This window comes from Mastomys coucha, unplaced genomic scaffold (genome assembly GCF_008632895.1).
Source record: "Mastomys coucha isolate ucsf_1 unplaced genomic scaffold, UCSF_Mcou_1 pScaffold16, whole genome shotgun sequence".
Taxonomy (NCBI): Eukaryota; Metazoa; Chordata; class Mammalia; order Rodentia; family Muridae; genus Mastomys; species Mastomys coucha.
Window position 1 is genome coordinate 5,843,248 of NW_022196898.1, and position 6,295 is coordinate 5,849,542.

The following is a 6,295-nucleotide window of genomic DNA, read 5'->3' on the forward strand; positions in this document are numbered from 1 at the left end:
AGATAGAGACTTGGCATTGCATGGGCTTTTGAAACATCAAAGTCCACCTCCAGTGACACACTTCCTTCAACAGGGCCATTACCTCCTATCCTTCTAATCCTTTCAAAGAGTTCCACTCCATGGTGACTAAGTGTTCAAATATATGAACCTATGGGAGTCATCCTTATTCAAACCACCATAAGATTGGATCTTCCCTATGGTCTTCATTCCAATATTCAGAAAGGAGATTTGTATCTCAGATAATTGAAGAACTCTTGAACACATGAGGGTATGCTTTCTATGTGTTGTCTGAATAAATAAATAGAATTTATAAAGTCGTGTGTTATATGTCTGTCCAGAAAGTGTGAGTTGTCCTTCTCTATCACTGTCTTCATATCCTAAGCCACTGTAACCCTTTAATATTATGAAACAATATTCTGCTTAAAATCTGTTGTTTGTTTCCCATTGTCCCCATGTCCCATGTGCACCTTTTTCAGCATAACATTCTATTACCCACAGGAAGAAGATTCTCTGATTTTGTCTCACTTTACAAGATAATGACTTACACTGGAATAGCTCCATAGATTCTGGCCAAGGACATGGGTCTCCTGAGTCACACAAAGAATGTTATTATGCACAGCTCAGGAAGCAGCATTTAGGATTACACCATTTCTTCTCACCATGACCATGGGGTTGATGAGAAGAAGGCCATGGGAACCTAGCATCCAATGAGAGTGATGTTATCACCGAAAATTCTACCTCAATCTTAAAAGGGGTCCACTACCTTGACCCTTCAAAGAGTGTATTTATTATCCTAAAGGGAAACACTCTCTGCACTCCAATTCTAAAGCTGTTTGCTTCACATATATGCTTTAAAGAAGGATAGGATAAGAAGTGTCCATAGGCATTCAGAAGTGTCAAATGCCATTGACTCTACTGTTCTATTATTACAATCTGTGATAAATCTTATCCTCTGCTACAAAGGCTTTAGCATTGGCTGCTTGACTTTGTATTCCATAGCTTGTTCCTTTTAAGTCTACCTGTCTGCCTCTTACTCTAAGATCTCCCAAGTGAAACCCAAGCTTAGCTTCAAAGCTCTCCCCACAAATATCTGTATATCCTGCTTCTCACTTTCTTAAGGGCAGAGTTTAAAGACTTTGCTTGTCAGGGAGACTTTTCTATGCCTAATATAGGGCTCTAACCACTACCAGTAGCACTGTCCTTTTCCTGAAATTGCCCTTTGATAAGTAGTATGTATGTATGTATGTCTATTTTCTATCACACACACACATATATGTATATATATACATATATATCATCCTATCTATCTACAATCTATCTGTCTACCTATCTATTTATCTATCTTTTATTTATCAGTCATTTAAGAGAGCTGTCTATCTGTCTCATCCTGTCCTGTCCTGTCCTGTCCTGTCTGTCTGTCTGTCTGTGTGTCTGTCTGTCATCTTCTAGCTACCTCTCATTTGTCTTTCCAATTAAGACTTTCAAAAGTAAAAACTGGTTGTTAGTCGCCTGCTACTCAGGCTTTCAAATGTCATCTGGCACACAGCTCTTGTTCACTCTGTGCATTAATCTTGTATTTTGCTCTTTCCACGGCTAGTTTCAGGTCTGGAAAGTGGAAAGTGATTTTTGCCATCTGCCAAAACGTCATTGTATCCCACTGTTCATCTGCAGTGATAGTTCTGTTTAGCTTTCATTCTCGCTGTGGTTGTCTCCCCTCAGTAGACCGTAAGCTTCCTGAGATCTGAGCCTATCTACTATTTCTGCAGCTGCTTGGTGCCTCCCACCATTCTTGTGCTACAGTGACCCTTGTTAAAATTGTATTGCATTTCACTGTAAATGAATAGACCAGACACTCTGAACTATAGATTCCTTTTGATATTTACTTAGCTATGCATTTTGGGCAAATGCAATGCAGTCTCAAACCAACTTTGGAGGAAGCAACTGAAATCAATTGTTAGAAAATGAAGGAGACATACTTCAGCTGAGCAAAAGGGAAAACAATTAAATTTTATGAATGCAGTGAGTTTCCTGAATGACATCACGTTCCAGATCCCCCAGAGAAGCTGTGTGAGCACCAAGCAGGAGCTGGCAAAATGCAGACTCCAGTGCAAAATGTGTGGGGAGAGTTCCCCACATCCAGAGAATAACAATGTTTTATTCTAAGGGGCAATTAGATATTCAAGCATTGTCTTTTCCCTTCTATATAGCTTTGGTTCTCTTTCTGAACAAATACAATGTTTTTTTGTTTATTTGGTTTATTTTTATTAAGAGTGTGTGTGTGTGTGTGTGTGTGTGTGTGTGTGTGTGTGTGTGTGTGTCTGTGTTAGGTATGAGTGCTCTGTCTGCATGTGTCTAAGTGCACTGTGTGTGTCTGGTGCCTGAGAAAGCCGGAAGAGGGCATCAGAACTCCTGTATGCTACCTTCTATAACTACCCAGGTCCTCTGCAAGAGCAGTTGGTGCTAATTGCTGAGCACTTCTCTAGTCAAGATTCATTAGTTTTCAAGATTTTTAAATAGTTCTCTCTAACCAGTGAGCAGCTTACTTAGATGGTTATCTCTATAAGGAAAGCATTGAAATTCTGAAGATTCTCTTAGAGAACGAGGGACCGAGCTAAGCAGCCCTTTGCTGTCTACTCACAGCTTTGCTTTGGTTTTCCATGATTGTAAAGCCAGTTCTTACTCTGATGAAATCAGGAACTTCAGAGGGCAAACCACCGTAGGTTGGATGAAGTTTAATGAATGAGGGAACAGAAATGAAAAGAGGGTTTCAAAAATGTAATGCTATTCAACAAAGGAGAGCACACAGGCAATTTGGGAAGAGAAGCTGAATGACTGAAGGAAGTGTTAATGGTATACACTGACAAATGCAGGGAAAACAAACATGTAGGTGTGTTCTTAAGGAGGAAAAAGGATTTCCCTTGTCATAAGGACAAATGATCTTTTACTACTTAAAGGTGGGACTGTGGTTAGGCAGGGAGGTTATTATTATGGGATGGCTGGGGAGGTTTGGCACTTGAGGAATTCCTGATGCTTTTCATTCTATAGAAAAGTACTGAGGATTCTCTAAATAACTTTATGACAAGATGACAAAGATGGAATCTTTCATGATTAAGTGGGCACAGACCAGAGGATTGGTGTTTAAAGAGAGGATGTTAGGGTGCTTTCAATGTGCTCCAAACTTTTCTATTTAAAAAAATTTTAAATACTTCATTTATAATAAAATGTGTCAAAGGAAATAAGATGTGTATCTCCTTTGTTTGCGATTTTGCTTTTAGCATCATCCATTGTTGTTGATTAAGCCTTAATCATCCCAGATGACTTGGTAGGAAAGTCACAGGGCTTCCAAAGCCAAATTTAATTTTTCACGTTCTTTTGTAGAACTTTCTGGCACTCCTCACTCTAGCTGGCTCTCAACTGTCCAGTGGACTGTGGGAGAGGAAGTTAAGGAGTCCTTATGGCTCTGTGACTGCACAGTGCCTGACATAATTTCTGGTCATTAGAAGACAGTAAGTAGAGAAATGAAGTGACTCACAGTAATCACACGGGCCAGGGGTTGAGATAGTGTGCACCAGAGCAAATCCTATCTCTTGTGGGAAAACTCAAGTCTCAGGCCTAATAGAAGAAGGACTTAACTTAATCCTTGGCTATAATGGAAATCACATTCAAAACAGAAGTGAAACAAGAGGATCTAATCCTCCCAATTCAGGATTGCCCCAGTGGGTAGATGCTGTGGCAGGATATGGGAATTGGCATCAGAACTCACAAAGGATGCAACCAAATTATGACTTTGTCACCTTCCAGCCTTGCCTGGCGTTTGATGATTTAGAAACAATGTTAAGATTAAAGCTAGTGTTCACAGCCTTTCACTGCTGAGTGTAAATTCTGCCCAGTACTCAGGGGAGTTGCCATCAGATTAGTCAACCACATGTTGTGAGATTTCCATTAGATGATATACCTGTTATTCAATTCATGTTTATTTTCCTCAGCATTTTAAACCTCAAGATATTTCAAGCTGATGAAGAAATATTATTTTCCCTTTTTTCTAGCTAGTGCTAATTATTTAAGCAGTATTGCTGAAAAACCAAATATGTATGGTTCCAAAGTATCTAATGATGGTATATGTGTTAACTTGGTTATGAAATATATTTTAACAATGCTTTAGACAGGGCCATTATTAAGCTTCTAGTAACCTCTTGCTTGCTTGAATTGGCTTCTACGTTTGCAATCAGTTGTTAAATCAATGAATTGATTAGTTTTCTTAAAGTGGGCCTCTTTCCACCCCAAAGCTAGCCTTTGGTTATTTATGAGACAATAGGTATGCTTTTAATTGAATGACTCCAAGCATAATTTATTAGAATATTTTATTCTTTCATCATTGCTACTGGGGAAATTTAGAGACCTCATATTGGGTGCCATATATTATTGGAGCAAGTGGGGTTTTACTCTTTTAGTTCTTACCCTTGTTAGTGAAAGAATTTTCATTAAAATCTGAGAGAAAAACAATAGGGTAGATGAGCTGTAAATATTGGCAGATGCTTGAAGGCAGTGGATGGAGGACACAGAAAGCCACACCTTTTCAGTTAGGGTCTAAGGAAGCCTGCAGGTCTAGGAATGGAGTTTCGCAAGCAGGTACATGGTGGAAAGAGGCCGATCACTGGAGAGCCAGGGAAAAGCCCAATGTCCAGGAAAGCGTGTCCAGGCTTTGAGCAGTATCTGAAAGGGGAGGATAGAAAGAAAAAAGTTATTCTTTAGCTTTTCTGAAGTGGGCAGCCCCCCATGCCCAACTCCTACAGGACAGAGGCCCTTCAAGCAGCTGCATTGAGGGAGGAGTTTCAGAAGAGGGCAAACATATTATCTCATCAAGAGAGTACTTTTCTCTTCCTCTGCCTGTCTTTAGGAGAAGCAGATTTACTGGAGGGGGTGGGCTTTGCACTTTTGACCAAGTGATTGACAGGCCCAACAAGATTAACTCTTTAAAAGAAGGCATGAGAGGGCGGAATGTTTGGGATTGCCTGCAATGCCAGATCTCCAACCAGGACCTGGTGTAGAACTTAGATTGTACATTTATTTTATTTTATTTTATTTTTTGACCAGGAGGAAGTAGCATTACCCTCAACCAAGCCCAGATGCCTCAAATTTTTATGTGGCAATTTAAATTGTAAGGAGGCTCTTCCCTCAGCAGCCCTTTTCAGGGAAAGAGGCGGTGGAATCCAGAGTCCCTGAGGGACTGGCCCATCCTCCAAAGCCCTCCTTTCCTGATACTATCTGTGTGCTACCTAACCTCACTGCATGCCTATCACTGTTGACACATATCTTGATGGTAGGGACTTTTGTGTGGTCTTACTGTACATTTGAAAATCACAAATGTGATTTCAAAGATAAATAAATTACAAAAATAAATAATACAGAAAGAACATAGCAAGTTTTGGTCGTATAAAACTTTAAAATGAGACTTTTTAGTGGTGACATACAGTACACAAAAGTTTTATGAAAGTGTAATGGGGAACTAGAGAGATGGCTCAGTGGTTATGAGCATTGACTGCTCTTCCAGAGGTCCTGAGTTCAATCCCCAGGAACTGCTTGGTGGCTCACAACCATCTGTAATGGGATCTGATGCTCTCCTCTGGTGTGTCTGAATAGAAGGACAGTGTACTCATATACATAAAATAAATAAAAATTTTAAAAAGGAGTGATAGGTAATTAAGGTAGGGGGCATACATTTTTATTTAAATTGTTAAAATTAGCAATAGGAAAAGAGTCTGCCAAGACACTTGAGGAAGCTGCTAGCTGGTTTGGAAGATGTGAAGCCTTAAAAAATAAGATGGGCAAAGGCTTGGAAAATAATATTGTAATAGATCCGTGTAAATATCTGCATGTCCACAGTGCAAGAGATATGCTTGAAGTTTCCAGACAGATATCTACTCTTTGGGGTCATTAGCATTTGGGGATGGACTGACCAGTTCATAGAAATAATCAGAACATGATCATGGTTTTTTTTATTTTCATTATCTTTCTTTCTTTTCCTTTTTTAAATTCTCTCACATATTACATCCCGACTGGTTTCCCCTCCCTCCTCTGCGGCATGTCTTCCCCCCACCTCTCCTCTCTCCCAGATGCACTCCTCCATTTCCCTTCAGGAAAGTCTGGGAACCGTGCAAGTGTTTCTTAAGCTGCTTCCTTTACGTGGAACAATGAGAGACGGTGGCATCTGAAATAATGCACAAGCTGTCTTGTGGCCCAGCAGCTTATCAGTAGCAGTTCAAACAGCAAAGCCCTCCTCTCTCTCTCTCTCTCT

At 40.0% G+C, this 6,295-nt stretch overlaps 1 protein-coding gene and 1 long non-coding RNA gene across 7 annotated transcripts in view; one reads left to right on the plus strand and one right to left on the minus strand.

Moving 5' to 3' along the window:
• The window catches only part of Dclk1 (doublecortin like kinase 1), a 299,253-nt gene that overhangs the window by 59,731 nt on the left and 233,227 nt on the right, over positions 1–6,295 (plus strand). The gene's annotated exons all lie outside the window — the stretch shown is intronic.
• Positions 4,438–6,295, minus strand: part of LOC116092884 — a 12,118-nt gene continuing 10,260 nt past the window's right edge. Inside the window, exon 3 of the long non-coding RNA XR_004119544.1 lies at positions 4,438–4,713. This is a non-coding gene — a long non-coding RNA (uncharacterized LOC116092884). The remainder of the gene's footprint in view (positions 4,714–6,295) is intronic.